This window comes from Myodes glareolus, chromosome 25, assembly GCF_982192425.1.
Source record: "Myodes glareolus chromosome 25, mMyoGla1.1, whole genome shotgun sequence".
Lineage (NCBI taxonomy): Eukaryota > Metazoa > Chordata > Mammalia > Rodentia > Cricetidae > Myodes > Myodes glareolus.
Genome location: NC_142050.1, coordinates 3,614,652 through 3,627,559, shown reverse-complemented (window position 1 = coordinate 3,627,559; position 12,908 = coordinate 3,614,652). Strand labels below are relative to the sequence as shown.

The window sequence follows — 12,908 nt, the reverse complement described above, 5'->3', positions numbered from 1 at the left end:
GCTGATCAGTGTGGCTGTTTTACTCTTTGAACTTCAGGCAAACTTTATTCATTAAAATACAAATGAATTGCCACTACATACCCCCAAGGAAAACTTTGCCATTCCTCTTAAGACATGCCCATATGGGAAAATGGCTTTGAAATTTCCCATGTGTTTTTAGTCTTGGACTCCTTGGTATGGCTAGATCAGCAATATACCTTTATTCAGGTCTTCCTCTATTCCCTACATCTTCCTTTCTTATTTCTTAGATGTTCAAGATGTATCTTCATACTTACTCCAAGGATGGCTCATGGCAGTACTGGAAACCAGAATACAAAGTAGGTAAGATGGAAGAACATAAGAGCCATGCCTAGCTAAAACAAAAGGAATGTTTTAGTAAGTTGAAGAGAATATGCCCTTGGAACTCACTGAGTATTGTTTTTGCAGTATTAATAAGAAAAACAGTCTTATAAGCCTTTTTCTAGTATATTCCAGCATAATTGGTACAAATATCAAGGAGGTGAGGCACTGTTAATTCACAATTACACCTTCTTGCTATAGGGTGCTGCTGACACACATCTGTTGATAATCCATGTTACCTATTGAATCTTGTCTAAATTGTGAAATAGTTAAAAAGTAGTTCATTGAGACTCCATGTGGTTAGAAGAGACCCCTCCAAATGTGGGTAGGGGTAAGTCATTACTATAAACTGGTAAGGAAGAATATATTGAAGCCACTGCATAAAAAGGCAGTGGTCTGAGGATAGATGTCCAGTAGGTTTGTCTCTTGAACAGATTTACCTGCATAGATATGATTACCAGACACCTCAGGAAAACCACCTTTGATCACTTTCCAATCCCAGGCCTCTTAACACCTGGAATGGAGAGCTTCACTGGACCAAAAGTGTATTTCACCTCTTAGTGGGAGATACAAGCACACCCTCGTTCCCCAACATTAGCGCAAGGAATAGGTCAAATCATTTTCCTGTCATGACATCTATTCCTCAGCACCTGAGTCGTTAGGAGCCTGTCCTCAGGCAAACAAGGGCCTTCCAGCAGCAATGAGATGTGGTCTTTTCTAAGGCCTTGTTCACAGAACTTGTGAGGGTAGGGAAATTCACTCCATTTTGGTTTTTTAATTATCATTTGAGACACATGTGGAACCTTTTTACTACAGTGTGTCCCTGCGGTTAGTAAGGAATAGCAATGGTGTGAGTCACTTCATGTGGAGCAGGAAACTTTTTCAATGTAAAAGAGCTGTAAGAGGAGCGTTGCTGTCTCCGGACAGCCCAGAAAGCGGAGCATTGCTGTCTCCGGACAGCCCAGAAAGCGGAGCATTGCTGTCTCCGGACAGCCCAGAAATGGCGCCTGGACCTTCCCCCGTGTGAACAACAGTTCTCCTCCCTAGTCTGGACAACTTCCTCCAGGACAACAGTGGAGTCACACTTTGAAAATGATATCCTTGGTAGACTTAAGGACTTGTGTGTCTTAACAATCCTGTTAGCATTTTAAAAAGTCCTTTGTTTCATAAATAACTTTGCTGTCTTGGGAACAGCTGTAAAAAGCCCTGTAGCCTGCAGGTACGAAGTGAGGACTTGACTGCTCCGAAGTATGGTGTGGGGAAGAGGCGTCTGAACGAGTCCAGAGCAGGAAGAGAAAGTAGCGCACTGGCCATGGACAGCAGAGGCAACTGGGCCACCGCGGAGGAGAGGGCAGCAAAAGAGATGGAGGCGAGAGAGGGACCATAAGAAGGTGTGTGACTGAAATGGCAGGGTTATATAGGAATGAGAAGCTAGGGTGAAGGGAAAACCATGAACTGCAGAAGTTTAGGGTAGGGTCCAGGATTCCAATGTGTACTCTGAAAGAGGTATTTTCTATGCTGGGAGAGTCTGGAGGCCACCATGGGTTTTGATATGCTAGTAGGTACTACAGTTAGCCATTTGTCTGAAGTTTCTTTTGAACCAGACAGCAAGAGCTGGGCTACAGTCTGGATACATTTTTTTCCAGGCCCTGGCAAATCTGTGAAAGACAAGTGTTATTCTGTGTTTTGTTTCCTTTTACTGAAAAGCTGTGAGGTAGAGTCAGGTTGATCAAAAGCCAGGTAGCTAGTAAATTTGTCAAAAAGTTTCCTTCTGGTGGTGCCTCTCTCCTCACGGACTTGAAAAGCCAGACTACAACAAGCAGCTTCCACATATTCCTACCCAGCAATCACAAACGTCCCCGCCCACAGGTTGGCTTTCTCCCGCGTGCCAGGCTCCTGGGCTCTGCATTGCAGGTCTTTGGAAAGGCAGAACTCAGCAAAGTCTGCTCACAATCCGCACAAGCTCCTCAAGGCCCCGAGCTCAATTCCTGCTGTGTCTATCACCTGCGCCCATTACTGTGTGTCAGTCGCCTGCCACCCGTGTGCTTCCCTGAGATCGGGGCAGGTCTCCTGAACACAGCCATTGAGTCAATGTGGCTTTAATTCTCTTTTAACTTCTCTTCTCAATTTCCTAAACTTCTCTCCCATCGCACTATCACACACTGAGCTCTAGATTTTACATATCCGCAACATCTCTTTGAAAGTACTGAAATATAGCTACTTGTATTTTAGAACTGCTCGTTATTTCACCAGTTCTGTCCTGAAAGAACCTGAAGACATGGGGAGCAAACATAAGAGGTACGGATATTAATGGGACAAGGAGATGGAGGAGTCAGGGACCCAGGAAGCCCAAAAGGACAGCCCCTCGTTGGAATCGGCCCCCTGGAGACTATAGTTTATAAGCCAGTTCAGATTTTGATATTCTCTTCTCCTTAGCCAGACTGATTTTCACAGCGGCAATATTGTGCATTGAGAAGGATAGAGGTGCCCTCCTCTCTTCTCTCTTGTCCAGAGGATCTCCAGTTCTGTATGACGGCTGAAGCTAGGGAGGTAAGCTGGGTTTGTGCAGTTGTAGGGCCAAGGGCTGGATGGTGTCTGCCAGCTGAGTGGACATCCGCTGGAATAGATCTAGACCATGGCCCAGCCTCAGGATCCATCACCAGGCTAGTATCAGTTATTGAAGTTTATTTCAGACATGATCCTGACAACCACAGCCTTTCTATGTGTGACTGGGAAGAGAGTTTAAAATTCTTCCTTTTTGTTATAAGTGAGTTGAGGAAGTCAAGGACCACATAGAAAGAAAAAAAAAACTGTGAGGACACTAATAAATAATTCACAATTTGAATTTATGACATGGTTATTATCACTATGGAATATGAAAGTAAACATGCTTCCTTTTCATTAAAATTAAAAACTCAAAAACATTTCATTTAAAATATAAATTACAAAAGAGAAACTTCACTAAGTATACAACATAACTGCCAGACTTACAGACAAAATTAAAAGTATTCAATGTATTACCTTTCTGAGACCAATCAATTGTTCTTAGATCTTTAATTTGGTTTCTGCCCCTGATAATAAGTGTCTCCACTCGTGCAATAGATCAGATCAAGCCAACCTGAAAAAGTAGAGCAACACGTACACTGAGCAAAGGAACGCTAGGGTGGGTTCTTTAGTACCAGAGAAGTCCAGAGAAGTCATGCTCCCGAACTACAGTAGGGAGATTTTATAGGCTGTAGGCAGGGGGTGTCTGCCACAAGCTGGGTTTGTGCCCAAGTGTGGTCAAAAACTGCTTGCTTAGATAGGGACTCGGGCAGCTGGGGATTTCAGGGGAGGAGCTGCCATAGCTGCCAAGAATGCAGAACTGGCCTTCCTGGTGCCTTCCCTTGGAGACTCTCTGAGCAGCGGGATTTGGAGAGAGGGGGGGGATGGGCTTCCATTACCATGCAGGGGTGAGCTGGAGGCTCCAAATGAGCAATATTTATTAACTTCTTGATGTTGTACTATCAGAAAAGGAATATACTATTAAAGAAGAAGAAATAAGAAGGAGGAGAAGAAAGGAGGAGAAGAAGGAAAGGAAGCATCCAGTAGTATGTCTTAGTACTAAAATTATTTTTTTTAAAAAAGATCTAGAAGAGAAAATAGCAATCCCTAAAGACCATCAAAGAAAATAACTTTGGCAGTTGACAAGTAGAAAAATCTTTCAGTTCTGTTTCTTTGATAAAGTGTCTACATCAAAGAGAAACTTATATAGGCTGAGACTAAAGCAAACTTTCCTTTGAATTACCTAAAAGAAAATCTTAAAGTACATTTCAGATGGCTAAAAACATAGCCAAGTCTGTCTCAATATGACATAAAAGACAGATATAGAGTATTTTAAATTAACAGTAATAAATTGCTTATGTAGGAGCCAGCCATAGTAAACTAAATATAAACAGACCACCCAAAGGAAGTTCTTTACTTCCAACCATTATCACCTGCCAGAGTAGGACTCAGCCATCGATAATGGAGGGCTGAGTCTCAGTAGTTTACCTGGTTGCGGGAAGAACCACAAATGGAGATTACCTGAGCACCACCCAAGAACAGACCATCCAAAGGAAATGCCTAAGGTTCCAACTGCTGTAGATAGGATCACCTGGCAGTACACTCACCAGGACACACCTAGACAAATATCAGTCAATCAGGGGTCCTGAACCTCAGAAACCCCTAACCCCCACCTTTACTACTATAAAAACCCAACTCTAACTGAGCTCATAGCTTTCCATTTATTCTAGTACATTGGACATGTGGACAGACTGAGTTTGCAAACTTGCATGAAGGCTCTTTGCTTTTACATAAGGGACTCAGGCTCCTTATTGGCTTTTGGGGGACTTTGTGGATTTGGACATAACAGTTTACACCAAATCTGTTTACAACTAAAACCAAAACGAAAGCACAAAAATCTCATAGCATACAAAATGTTCATTTCAAAATATTTACTGTGTGTAATCTAGCAAAACTTTGGTCATAATTTACCAGATATACATAAATGATTTAAATAATAAAAGAAATTCTGTTTCATGGAAAGGTCATAGGTCCAGTAAAATAAAGAACTTAAGAGTGAGAAGCCAAGCCCACTTCCTATTCCATAAGTGAGCTGCTGTCTAATAAAGCAGATAAATATTTGAAACACTTTTTCCTTCATAATACAACTACATCTACCCGTATTAGATAATAAGTACCTTATTAGAACTTCATTTTGCTGATTTGTTTTAAACAGAGAAAAAGATGCATTTTTCATTTCAAACAAAAATCGAACAAAAAAAGACTCGTATGTCAGGCTCTCGGGTTTGCAGAGACTATCATACAGTTTAGAGAGCAATGGGTACCTCATCTCATGACACAATACTGATATTTCATCTCTGATCTATCCACACAGAGAGTCACTGTCTAGTATCAAGCCATTATTTTACTGAAGTCAGAAGCAATAATCAAGTTTGCCCTTTAAATGGAAATCATATTTTTATCTTTGAGTAGATGGAGCACCAAAAAGATTGAGTCTGCCAAAGTCGCTTTGTGGTTTCTTCCACAGGGTTGGCATAATTTAGTTACTTGACACACAGTAGGAAAATACATTCAACTTGTTTTTAAAACAAAACTGAACCAGAGTGGATTGGTCTTCAGAGGCTAAAAGAAGGAAAATTCTGGAAGTACTTAGATGAAAAGAAAAGGAAAAACATAATTTAGCTGTGATATCCCTGCCCAGCAATGATGCTGGACAACTAGGTATAATAAGGAAGGTGAGCAGATGGCCTCCCAGGGAACAGAGAAGCAGATCTGTAGGCCTGGCTGGTGGGACTGGCCATCAGTACACATCATGGGGACGTGGAGACCAGGGAAGGATAAGTTTTACGACAGTGAGTGTGACATATGGACCAAGCAGTATCTGTATCAATTAAAAATGACAACTTACATGCTACCTGGACAGTTACCCTAGGATCCTCCATGGTAATCTTAATGATTTTATTGGAGGCATAGGGCTCAGAGCAGTATCAGTCTTTAGCCACCAGGCCCAGAAGATTCAAAAGATTTTATTGTGGAAGATGAACTTGGAAGGCTTGAGGCAGAGGGGCAGTTGATCTTCTAATGTCTGACCTGTCCACAATTTGGGCAGGGTCCTGGCAGCAGATGAGTTGCAGTGTTGTTCTTTGCCCAGTGACCAGAGTTTCCACACTTGAAGCAAGCTCCAAGTGGAGTCTTTTGGAGGCCTGTCTTCTTTGGCGGTGGCCTCAGGACTACTCTCAGAAGTTGACAGTCTGTCTATCACAGGAAGCCCTTTCTGTCTTTTCTTGCTCCTCCTGCACATTAAGGCCTTAAACGTTTTATTCAAAAGATCTCTCTGAGATGTATGGGAGCCATCATATAAAAAACTTTTCTTCCTAGTATCAGGGACTGGTTGGGAAAGGAAGTGAGAGCTAAGGACAAGCATATCTTTTTGAGAATTCGTAGCTTGATGTGAGTCAGCCTGTCCTCTGGCTGACATCACTGTTTGTTGAAATTTACCACTTTATGGGAGACTTTTTGGATCCTAGCTAGGAGACAAGAAATTATTTTGTCTTGAGCAACTTTACCAGAGGGCATTAAGTGAGGTTTAAATGTATGTCAAAGTCCAAGGGAGGAAAGCAATTAGAGAAAACAGGTGAGAGGAAGAGTCTAATTTTGAATGGGAAGTTCCCTTGTGTAATCCAATGGGGAGGTCCTGAAGAAAGAATGGCAGAAGATAGTCCCCAGGACAAGAGCAAACCAGATGTAGGAGAGACATAGTAGGAATTTTTCCTCCTAAGTCCAAATATTAGAGGTCATGCATAGGAAGTATGAGGATCTAATAGTGTATGTGAATGTGAGGAAGTAGGGTTTACAGATGATGAGGATAGAAGGGGATGGAAATGGAGACACAGGAGAGCACCAAAGAACAGGGTAAGGGCATAGGACAGGTGTCCTCAGGATGGGGACAGCTTCCTGAGGGTGTCCCCACAGTGTTGCAACATGTCAGAGAAATGTACAAGATTACAGTGGATAGTGTCCCTATCCATGTAATGGGGCACCCAAAAGGGCACAGGGGACTGCCTACATTACTTTCATGTAATGGGGTGGGACACTAACAGGCAGCTCCAAGAAAAAGACACTTACCCAAGCTGGGGAGAAAAGATGAGAGTAGGTAGGGCAGGAAGTGGAGAAAAGTGGCCAAAGAGATGGACTCCAAATTTGGAGTTCAACATGGTGAGTGGTAAAGACCAACAAATTTGTTTTATCTGTATCACAGGAGGACCAAGTCAGAAGTTTGGTTCAGTTAAAGGAGGGACAGGGTCTTAGGGGTGCCCAGTCATCTCTCCTGGGTTTTGGCATCTAATGTAAGCAAGCATAGTAAACCACTGAAGTAGACCAGTTCATAAGTAGAAAATGTTTGTTGGGAGACAAAAGGCTGGATTGCCACAAGAGAGAAGGGTGAAGCAGCTCTAAGGGATGTGATTTATGATAGCAAGTTGAGAATCTGTGATCTGATTCAGGTTATTACATAAGTCAGGAACTAGGTTCACTATGCCCATGATACTCGACTGAGTTCCGAAGGCAAGTAGTGATTTTCCTGACAAACAGAAATCTACATCGGGAGATTTCTGGGCAATGCTGGGTTTAGGTTTCTGTTTACCTGTCAGAACCCTTTTGTTATATCCAGTAAGAGTCTGGCCTGGGCAGAACCTGGATTGTCATTTTAGGGCATTGTTAGCAGTGCTGCCATTTTGACTTCTGCTTTGTGATCTAACCCTGACCTCAAGATATCTGAATGTAAGGTAGATCTTCTTCTCTTTAGGGGAGGGACTGAAACAGAAAGGTGAGTCTTCTTTCCTCCGATAATCTAATTAAGTAAAAGTCAGACTTGAGTTACAGATTTAATTCCAGATGTAGTCAAGCTGATAACCAAGAATAGCCATCACATACCTGATAAATAGAATGGCACTTTCTTTGAAATATATTTTACTTTTTAATCATAACTTTTACATTAGTTCTTTATATGTATATATCTCTCAGGATTATTCCATCAAATGACTGAATGCAGGAATTCCCTGTAATCAGCTGTCTGCATCCAGTTTTTTTGTTTGAGGCTTTGTATAACTTGACACATGTAATTTGGGTTCTGGAACTTGATTAGGGATGGTAAGCGAATGAAGAAAGACACACACACACACACACACGTATAAGAAATATGGGGTCCATATCATAGAAATATTCTGCCTTTCCACTGAGAAATTATGCCACACAGAGAATAATAAAGGACAATGCTCTTTAATACATCTCTACTACTAAACGCAGCATGGTGATTATATATTAGTTACTTTTCTATTTCCATGGTAAAATGCCATGGCAAAGGCAACTTATAAAAGAAAACATTTAATTAGGCTTGGATTTTCAGGGAGTTAGATTTCATAATGGTGGAGTGAAGGATGATGGCAGAAACAGCTGAGAGTTTGCATCTCAAACTACGAGCAGGATGTTGAGAGAACAAGTTTAAAATGGTGTGATTCCTTTGAAACCTTACAGCACAACCCACACGACACACCTCCTCCAACAAGATCATCTCTCCCAATTCTTCTCAAATAGTTCCATCAATTGGGGATCAGGTATTCAGACATTAGCCTATGGGGGCCGTTTTCATCCCAACTAAGACTGTGCGGCACAGTTGTGATGCCAGTACTCCACAAGTAGAGACAGGAAAATCAGAAGTTCAGGGTCGTACTTGGTTACATGTCGATTTTGAGTCCAGCCTAGGCTGAATGTTTTTTTTCTTTATAGTTCTGTTATTTTTCTTTCTTTCACATATCTTGATTTGCTGTTTCTGACAGTTTTAACTTTGTGTGCATCATTAGCCCATCTGGTATTATGTTTCTTGTTTGAAAATGTTCCTCCAACATTCATTAGCTCTAAATTTTTTTGGTAATTATTCTCCTCAGCTTTTCTTTGTTTAAAGTAGAATTTTCTTTAAAAAAACATTTTAATTAATTATTTTAGAATTTCATAGTATTTATTTTGAACATATTCACCACTTTCAACCCTTCCCTTCACCACTCTTTCAACCTTCCCAATCATTCCCACCTAAGCTGGAGAATCTTCCTCCTTCTTTTCCTTCTTTCCTCCTGAGTTCAGTTTGTACCACCTAACTAGTCTCAGCAGTGTGGTCAGCCTATGAGGTGTCTACCTTCCACACTCCAAGCTAGGATCCTGTCTAGATGGAGCTTGCATAGGTCTTGTACATTATGTTACAGCTGCAGTGAGTTCATATGTGCATCTGTGGTAATTTGAAAAGGAATGGCTCCATAAGCTCGTAGATGCGAATGCTTGTTCACCAGTGAGTGGCTCACCAGGGACGACTTTGTTGGAGTATGGCCTTCGGGGTGGACACTGGGGGTTCAAATGCTCAAACAAGTCCCAGTGTCAATTTCTTTTTCTGCTGTAGAGCTTCCAGATGTAGAACTCTCAGCAACCTTTCCAGCACCATGCCTGCCTGCATGCTGACACGCTTCCCATCTTGATGACAGTAGACTAAACCTCGGAACTGCAAGGCAGTCCCAATTAAAAGCTTTTTTTTTGGTAAGAGTCGCCATGGCCGTGGTGTCTCTTCATAGCAGGAGAACACTGAGGAAGAGGGCACCCATTGTGCTAGGAAGCACAGTTTCCTTGAGGTTTTCTACCACCACTACCTCTTTAATCTGTCTTCATTTTTGCTTTATTTACTTGGTTTGTAGTTTCAGATTAATAATATTATTTACATATTCACTTATCTATTTGAGACAGTATCTTGTTATGTTGTGCAGTTCCAGCTTAGAACTGTTATATTGACCAGGTTGGCAACAACATCCCAGCAGCCTCCTGCCTCAACCTTCTTAATTAGAGGTATATGCTGTCATACCCAGCTCATAGGTTTTTTTCAGTATTTTAAATATATGATATTGTTATTTACTGATTCATTTTATTTATGACCAGGATGTATGTATTTATTCTTATTTTTTTCCATTTGAGAGTAGAGACATAAAGCAAGCTCAGTGCCTAGAAAAAAAAATTCTCACTTTTCAGTATAGAATGTCTGAAGCTAAACAGAGGCCAAGAGTGTCACCAAGTTAAGGAGACAGGGTTGAAAGCTAGTGTAAAAGCAACATTACTAGAATTCAAATCACACATCAAACCTCACACACTAATAGTAGGAGATTTCAACACTCTTCTCTCACCAATGGACAGGTCAACCAGACAGAAACTTAACAAAGAAATAAGAGAACTAATAGAAGTAATTAATCAATGGACTTAACAGACATCTATAGAACATTCTACCCAAACAGGAAAGAATATACCTTCTTCTCAGCATCACATGGAACCTTCTTGAAAATTAATCATATACTCAGTTACAGAACAAACATCCACAGATACAAAAAAATTGTAGTAACCCCTGTGTCTTATCGGATCACCATGGAGTAAAGTTAGAATTTAACAACAATACCACCCCTGAAAGCCTACAAACTCATGGAAACTGAACAGTCAACTACTAAACCACCCCTGGGTCAAGAAAGAAATAAGAAAGAAATTAAAGTCTTCCTTGAATTCAACAAAAATAAAGACACAACATACCCAAACCTATGGGACACTATGAAAGCACTGCTAAGAGGAAAGTTCATAGCTCTAAGTGCCCGCATAAAGAAAACAGAGAAAGCTCACATTAGAGACTTAACAGCACATCTGAAAGCTTTAGAAAAAAAAAAGAAGCAGACTCACACAGGAGGAGTAGAAGACTGGAAATAGTCAAACTGAAGGCTGAAATCAACAAAATAGAAATACAGAAAACAGTCCAAAGAATCAATGGAACAAAGAGTTGGTTCTTTGAGAAAAATCAACAAGATTGACCAACCCCTATCCAAAATAATCAAAAAGCAGAGAGAGAACACCCAAATTAACAAAATTAGAAATGAAAAGGGGGACATAGCAACAGACACTGAGGAAATTCAGATAATCATTAGGTCTTACTACAAAGCCTGTACTCTACAAAATTGGAAAATGTAAAAGAAATGGACAATTTTTAAGATAGATCCTACAAATGTGTGGTATGTGCATGTAATCTCAATTTATGAGAGGCAGAAACTTTGAGGTCTTTGAGTAAAAGGCAAAACTGGACTACATAGCAAGTATGAGCTTAACTTGGGCTAAGTACTATGACTTCCTCTAAAACAAAACAACAAAAAGAAATACAAATATACAATTCTAATATACAGAAAAATGAGACCTTATAAGAAAGCTAAAGTGAAATTGTAGAAAAATTTTCTGAGAAATTAGCAACTACAATAAATCCAATACTTCAACCAAAGACGCTCACTAGTGTACACAGTAGACATACAGAATAGCACAGGAACCAAAGACAGTCCCTAGTGTACACAATAGATATACAGAAGGACACAGGAACCAAAGATACCCACTAGTGTACACATAATAGATACACAGAATGACATGAAATGGAAAAGACTGAAAGACAGGCAAACTGTTCCAGTGATCTATGGCACAATGTCTAACATCAACCAGGATTGAATTTCACAAGGACTGGTGTTAAAGGGGTTGACAAGAAAGAAAAATGGAAAGAAATTACAGCAAAAGATTTCCTAGTCAGGTATAGTGATGTGGTCCTATATGTCCTATAATTTCAGCCGATAAAAAGTGGAGGATCTCAAGTTCAAAAACCAGCCTGAGTTATATTACAAGACTAAATTGTATATATATAAACTGATAGTCTCCAAACCATCTGCTGCTCAAATCTTCAAGTGGGCTTTTTGATTGGTCTTCCTCCATTCTGAGTACAGCTGGAGATGGTATCAGAAAGAGACCAACATTCAGAGCAGGTAATGAAGCCTGGAGAGGGCATTGATCCCCATGGCTTCCAGTCGGCCATGCATCCCAAGGTGGCCCAGGGCCCCAAGCAGACACAGTCATTCTGACACAGTAGCCAGCAGTGTGATGAAGCACACCATGTCACAACACAGCGTCGCCTTCTTGGTGTGGGTCCTGGGTCTTTTAGCCACTCTGTGAGAGGTCAGTGCCATTTCCTCACTGCAAACTCAGTGTGATGCAGCTGGTGCTAGAAGAGATCAGGTACTTCTTAACTGCTTTGTGCCCAGCTTCCCGTGTGCTGGTGAAAGCCACATTGGTACAACAAGTTCTCCCCAGTCGCTCCCATGGAAGATTCGAATGGACAGTAAGTTGGTATGTCCAAAGCTTGGATGACTGTTGAGCAGCCTGCCATTCCTTGAAGACACATGTGCCACACACTGGGGTGGCAGGAGGCCGGTGGACTGTATAACCTTGGAGAATGCAGGGTTGTCAGAGCACTTGCTTAAGGAGCCAGGGGGTGGTGGCAGTTGCCTGTCATCTTGGACATGGCGGGGCGAGGGATTCAGTCCTCAGGGTCTGAGGCCCATGGTCCCAGGATCCTGACCAGCAGCCAGGCTAGGCAACTGTGCAGTCAGTCCCCTGGGATCTCCCTAGCCCATCAGCCGCTGTTTTCTCTTCAATATATATGTATATGTTTTAAAACCAAGTAAAACTTTAAAAATGAGAGATTAATCACCAATCAACCAACTCTATACAAAGTGTTAAATGGAGTCTCTCAGGTAGAAAAGGAAAAGACATTATGTAGAACTCTGGGTACAACATGTGTGACTACATGTAAGTGATCTGGAGTTTGTACCAGAATGCTTGACACATTGCTTATTATTGTGTGCTAGAAAATGTCTCTTTTGATGTTTGGCTGACACTTTTCTGCTAATTAAGTATTTCTTTCACTCAAAATTTCTAGCCTTTTGGGAATATTTTCTTTCTTTTTTTCTAATGTATATATTTTCTGTTCTTCCTGCGGTTTGGGGGATAGAATCAGATATTATACACGCTAGGCTAACACTCTACAAATGAACTACACTTCCAGCCCTTTTTTTCCTCCTCCATTTTTAAATCAAAAATTTCAACTTACAGAAGTATCTGTTTCATATATGTATATGTATGAGTGT

The 12,908-nt window shown here is 41.0% G+C and overlaps 1 pseudogene; it reads right to left on the bottom strand.

The window, feature by feature from the left end:
* Positions 1 to 5,899: 5,899 nt before the first annotated feature.
* Positions 5,900 to 12,283, bottom strand: LOC125402551 (E3 ubiquitin-protein ligase MARCHF2 pseudogene; annotated as a pseudogene).
* Positions 12,284 to 12,908: the final 625 nt, after the last annotated feature.